Source organism: Stegodyphus dumicola, chromosome 11, assembly GCF_044657685.1.
Source record: "Stegodyphus dumicola isolate Sdum_Otavi_A_Nest chromosome 11, ASM4465768v1".
NCBI lineage: Eukaryota > Metazoa > Arthropoda > Arachnida > Araneae > Eresidae > Stegodyphus > Stegodyphus dumicola.
The window spans coordinates 20476900-20483604 of record NC_140778.1 but is presented as its reverse complement, the minus strand read 5'-3'; the positions used below and the strand labels follow the sequence as shown (position 1 = coordinate 20483604).

General features: G+C 30.7%; 1 long non-coding RNA gene across 1 annotated transcript; it reads right to left on the bottom strand.

Moving 5' to 3' along the window:
• Positions 1–343: 343 nt before the first annotated feature.
• Positions 344–6184, bottom strand: LOC146993828 (uncharacterized). Its single transcript, XR_015043814.1, has 2 exons — positions 5302–6184; positions 344–575 (listed from the first exon to the last, which is right to left on the bottom strand). It is a non-coding gene; the product is annotated as an uncharacterized LOC146993828 (long non-coding RNA).
• Between the last annotated feature and the right edge of the window lie 521 nt (positions 6185–6705).

Genomic DNA, 6705 nt, shown 5'->3' with positions numbered 1-6705 from the left:
ATTGGTAGCTCTTTTGATATTGGAATGTGTGAAAGTTTAATTTGTATACAGCTTTACGTACTGAAACTTAACAAATATGCAAGTACTCTTATTAACCAGCGGAAAAAAAAAAAAGTGTCCACATTTTTAAGTGACTATAGTGTTTTTTAATCTTAATCAATGAAAATCAATTGATATCATGGATGATGAAATGAAGAATGAAAATATATTTTATTTAAGAAGAAATTGGGATAATGTATTAGTCAATGTCTTGTAAGAAACACTACTTATATTATGCTTCATAGATATGACTAATTCCTAATATGTAGAGTAAATTTTCAGTAAAAAATAATTCAACAATGGATAATTTTTTCCCCAGACTTTATTCAGAATACATAATAATTATTTTACAAAGTTTTTATTCATCTTTTATTTCTGAAAATAAAGACATATTAGATAAAATTCCTTGACTAGAGTATAAATATTATTATTCAACCATATTACTCAAAAATTTATGAGTTTCAGTTTCAGAAAATTCTCCTGGCAGAGCTTGCTCTTGACTTTTAAATACATACCAGATTCCTGCCAATCGTTTACTGAAAAATAAAGAAGACTAAATTCAATTGTGAAACAGCCAAGATCACTGAAAACAATGCACTATTCATTTTGCAAACATAAGCCTGAAATATTAAAAATGATCAGATTGAGATCAGATATGAGATTATTTATGAACAGAAAAATTTGCAGTACTTGCATACTATCTCATTGGCCATGAAAATTGGTGCAGAACCACTAATCATTCCTGAGGAAATCCTTCACAGTCAATGGGATGAAGTGTTAAGTACAAATTCTCTGATTCCTCTTTAAAAATAAGAGAAAATTTTGGCATGTAGGTCCCCGAGAATGCATTGTTAACATAAAATGAACTATTCTCTATTATCCACAATTGGGGGTATCACCCTGGCCAAAAGGGTTCATTGTTGCCTACTTTAACAATTTTCTCTTATACTACCAAGTTACATACAAACATAAGCATTTTTATTTGTTTATTGGCCATATAACATCATTACAAAATAAAGCAAACTAAAAAAAAAAAAAAAAGTGTTTTTATAGAAACTGTATGGCAACAGATGAATTGCAAAATATTTGTCCATTATACTTTATATTTTTCAAGCATCACCAAAGGAATGGAATGCTGTCCTGAAAAACATTTCTTAATTTAAATTTCTTTAAATATATCAATCACTTAAAATTATATGCTTGTATATCAATTTCCGGAATTCAGTTATATTAACTGGTGTATTTAAACTTTGATTTTTAATCCTCTGATAAGCATAGTAGCATACTAAAACACCACAGCTCATATTATCAGTTTGCAAAATATGTGAAGGACAAATTATTTTCCATTTAGTGCTAGTAGCAAATATTTTAGCTAAAACCTCACACCATGTATGAATTAAAATTTGATACTCTTGCCCACATGATTTATTATGATTTTGGGATCTTTGCGCATTTTCTTTGTTCTTTAAACTTTACTGAATTTTTTGTTCGTTGTTGTTCATATGCAGACAGAAATTTTCCATAAGCTAATCACTGACTTTAATGCTTTAACGTATAAAACGCTATTTTATAAGGAGAAGCATTTACAGTATACTCTGAAATATTTTTTAATCACTTAATACTGTAACAATAATTCGTAGCACTGAAATAATTTTTCAGTGTTTCCTGAATTAATTTTTCATCAGAATCATCAAAAGTTCTTTGATATTAAGCATGGTTTATTAATCTTTGAACAAATGTAGTTTCAAAATATTAGTTCTAATTTTATTTTCTAATATCTCATAGTTAGATTGTTCTTTTATAATTTTGAACATACATTATCTTTTCTCAAATAAAATTCCTAAATTGTGAATGATCAGAATAGCTATTACTCTACACCGATTTCAGCAGGTTTTTACAAGTATACTAATAAATGTTTAATAATTTTACTTTATCTTAATTTAATTTGATTCTGTTTTTATATTGAACAGGTATGCAACAGCAAAATATCCTTGATTCAACTTACTTGTGTAAAATTGTCATTGTGATATATAAATTATACTTAATAATTGAGATTTTCATCAAATTTCTATGCACCTCACACAATTAGTTAATAATAAGTAAATGGTGTATCATGTTGTATATGGTTAAAATTTGTAAAGAATTACGAAATCATATTGCATGGTTTCAAATTTTAAATAAACTGTTTAAATCTCCTTTAACTAGCAAATTAAAATGGTTTGGATCAATTTATGTTACTTTTCTTAATTATCGTTTCTTTTAGAATGTTCAGTTCAATAACTCGTTTTAATAATTAGACATATCTTTGATTTGGATCCCATCAGTGGCCAAGCAGTAAAGTTACTGAATACTAGTAGTTTTACTTGAATTGGATTCCAATCGAAAGGGTTGGCTACATGAACATTTTTGCAAATTTGCAATGTCTAACTTGGATACCAACCAGTTTCCTTAAGAAAGCACTCCTCCCTTTTATCAAATAGCACTCGTATGCTTTGCTTAAGAATTTTCTGTTGAATAGCTAGCTTAATTTATAAACAAACTGAACTATGTTTGATTTGAGATTAATTAAAGAATGAAAGGCAACTAAAATCTAATTATCATTTATTTTAATTTTTTAATTTTTCTCTTCAAGTTAAACAGCAAATACAACTAATAAGTTAATATAGTATAGAAACTAATACATAATTATCATATTGGATATTTTCTGGGCACTTGATATAAGAAATACAAAAATAAACTGTTGATTGACTCCATAAAAATAAACAGATTTAAAGATTTTATTCCAGTTATTGAAAAATTAGTATATATATATTGATTAAATTTGTGCAAATTAAAGATTATAACTTTAATGTGCAAATGATTTAATAGCAGAGTAGGTAACACTGATTTCTTGAATTTATGGGTTCCTGTGATAGGCGAGAAAATGCTGACATCCCTAGCTATTTATAATTAATTCTAAGAAAACATTAGATCTTTGTATAGTTAATTTTCTTTTTCACAAATGTACATTAAGATGGTAAATAATGATTTAATGTTTCTACTGGGTTACTAGAACTTGTATTTTAAGGTTATTTTACTAATGAAGATCATCTCAAATATTACCAGTTTGTCCTGATATATACTTTGTAGATGTATTTTGTTCCTTTCAAAATGTTTGTTGATCTTGTAAGATAGTTATAAAGTATTTTATCCTGTCCTTCCACATGTCTTCATGGTGAATTGAAAACATACTCGATGCATATGCGAGAGGTGCAGGTTTCCTCTGAGAACATTGCACATTTTTCACACCTCCTGCTTCAAAATAATCTATTGATGCCTCATAGTACTTAATTGTTCAAACGTTAGTTAATAATTTTAATGCTTTTGCCATTTTGTGGGTAGAAACATTTATATTATAATGTGAAATATTTTTATAATCACTTTAAATTATTGAAAAAGTAGTAATTATATTTGTTATTTAATAGCTGATTTAATATTAGAATTGTTAGTGCTGTGGTTTCGTTAATTTTGGTTCCATTTCCGGCTGAGGAGATGATGTCCTTAATTATTTATAATTCATTCTAAAAAAGCATTAGATCTGTGTATAATGAAGTTTCTTATTCAAAAATGTACATTAAAATGCTAAATATTGATTTAATGTTTCCGAGTTAAATTATAAAAATAATCCAATTTCTTTCAAGTGATGATCTTGCATTTCATTATTAGCTTAAAATGTATTATGACATGGATATGTCATAACACATTTTACTACACACACATTTAAAAAATAAATACCTTAAAACTTCGAAAGAGTTTGATATAATTAAAAGTTTAAGATAGTGTGGTATCTTGATATTGTGCTTACATCAAAATTTTAACTAAGCTTTACACATTTGAGCAATATAATCAAAAATTAGATAACTGACCTAAATTTCTGTAACAAGATTTAATGATTATGAAAAAGCACACGATGACTGAACTATTTAAAGATAAAAATTACCTTTATGGCTAGTATTCTGTTTAGGACCCAGGAAAACCACAAAAGCACCTGTAGGCTAGCCCATTTCTAATGCTTTCAATGTGTTTTGAACTATTAGTGTGTGGATGGAGAACCCCATCCACACACTCCCCATCCATTAATCTTTGAACATACTGATTTTTTAACTCAAAAGACTTCTCCTTATCTAAGAAATTAAAATTTTTCTAAAAGACATATATTTCATACATAAAATATCAATAAATGAAACATTTAAGGGGTTTTGTTGTTGTTGCTTTTTTTTATATTAGATTTAACTAAAACATTTAAACCCATTAACCGCTGGTGTTGCGGTGACGCAACGGTCAAAATAAATGCATATATAAATATATCTACCTGAGATATTTTATACCAGCAGATGATTTTGTGTAGGGAATATTATGAAGATTATTTGTGTAAAAAAAATATTTGCCTTCAACAATCATTTTGTTTATAATAATTAATCTCATACTTTAAGCAGAATTTTCGACCGGGTACTTTTGCTGAAAATATTTAACGAAAGAATCGCTGTCTTTATGAGTGTTCTATTTTTAGTCAATGTCACTGTTTATCAGAACATTACATCAGTCAGATGTTTATATCTGTGTTTGGAAGGAAGGGAAAAAAGGTGTTGCGTTGACGAAACGTCAGCTGGAAACGGGTAGTGAATTTCCTTTTTGACTCGTTCCTTTCGATGTTCTGGTTGTTTAAAAATTCCTAGAACGAGTAACCTTACATTAGAAGAAGCCCTTCAAAGATTTTTGATGAAGAAACAGATGATGATAATGTTAATAATGACCAGAATGAAACTGATATTGTTGTTGTTCCCTCAGAAATTGCAGAGGCTAGTGACAAAGAAGAAAGGAATGGCAATGTTTTAAATAATGATAATGATATTTTGCCAAATGATGCTGCTGGGAAGTTGAAATTAACGTAAGAAGTAAGTTTCAGCCTTCTAAAAGCAGCAGTTATAGTCATACTAAAAAGTTTAAAAAGCAGAAGACTGAAATCTTGAAGTGGATAAAAAAGGAACTGTTAGTTATGTCTATCTAAACTTACTAAATATCACCACTTTTTACTACTGGAAATATAAAGTCTTGAATCTTTCAAATGAAATAATCTGTATTTGTAAAAGAAATACAATGTATATTTTAATATTAAATTAATTACAAGTAAAGTGATTTGTAGATTTATAAAACGTTATACAGCTAAAAAGTAATCCTCCGCTCCACTCAAAAGAAACATCACATGAGTACAATCCTACTCACTAAACATCCGTAGTCTTATTCCGCTGACGACTCAGGCGAACCCAGTTCGCAGTTAATGGGCTCCCGCGCTAGATGCGCTATGCCTGGCTAATAAACTGTTGGCGATTTTCGAACAATTTTGCACATGACATATATGAAGCATCCGAAAAATCAGTCTGCAGTTCATGAAGATGGGGAAAGTTTCTGAAAGTGGAGAAACATTAACATGATAAGTAGAATCCAAATAGATGAACGAGTCAGTCAGGAGACGATACACAATTTCCGCATCCCGCGCTGTAGTACCCCAGCATGAACTAATAGAAGAACGAGGTGGGCAGAGCGAGGAGAGTTCTCAGGTGGTCACCCACCCAAGTCCTGACCCTACTCCGTGCTGCTTGAAAACTCGGCACCGACGCCGTAACAACAAAGTTCCAATATCGTGAGGAGAAAAAGTTCAAATGACAGTGGAGTATTTCACTTGTGAGCTGACAAATGTTCATTAAGCTGCATGTGGAAGTTGGTAATTTTCAGGAGAGGCAGTAGGAACTCTCTGAGGTTATATTTCTACCGAGAAATTCTTGGATAAGTCATGATAGTCTCGTGAGGTAGCGCGAATATTTTTGGCAAGCTTTGAGGGGCGGGGTCAAATTCAGGTAGTCGGCTCATCTGAGCGTCAATCAGAAAAGGAAGAGTTTGGCAATGGAAAAGATGAAGAAAGTGACACTTTATGAGAAATAATACTAGTACTCTTATAGCTACGTACAGACGTGAGCTTCACTCCGGAGGATTTAGTTCGAGCTCTTCATGTTAAGGCCACTATTGAAACGGAACTTAAAGCTCAAGGTGCTGCTATTGCCCGCATGATGAAAAGGGTGAAAAATGCTGATACTGAGAAGGAAATGCAACAGGATTTCGACGACTATCGTGCCGTCGCTGAAGGACTCTGCAGAATAATTCAATGTAAGTGTGAGTTTTTTGGTGCCAATAATCCAAATGTTAATATCCTTGATACTGTTTTTTGTGCTGCTATGCAAATTCAAACAACTAATATTAGTAGTAATGTTAATGATTGTGATGTTGTATGCTTGAATGATAATGTTGATAATGGTAACAACAAACCCCTTAAGCCAAAACGGCCTTCTAAAAAAATTGCTAAAAGATCGATAAACGACTGCAGAGACGAGGACGGCTTTATTCAGCCGAGAATTACGGCTCGTCCCTGAAAATTAGTTAAACCAAACATTGATGTAGTTACGAGTAATAAATTTGAAAAACTGTCTATTGAAAATAGTGGTGTTAATATTGATAATGAAAATGCTATGGAAATCTCCACTGAGCCTGGAACTGAGGCAATGAAACCACCGAGAATCAAACCTTTAATGGTTAAATCGGAAGCCAAATTTTCGGACTTTGTTAAAGTGCTTA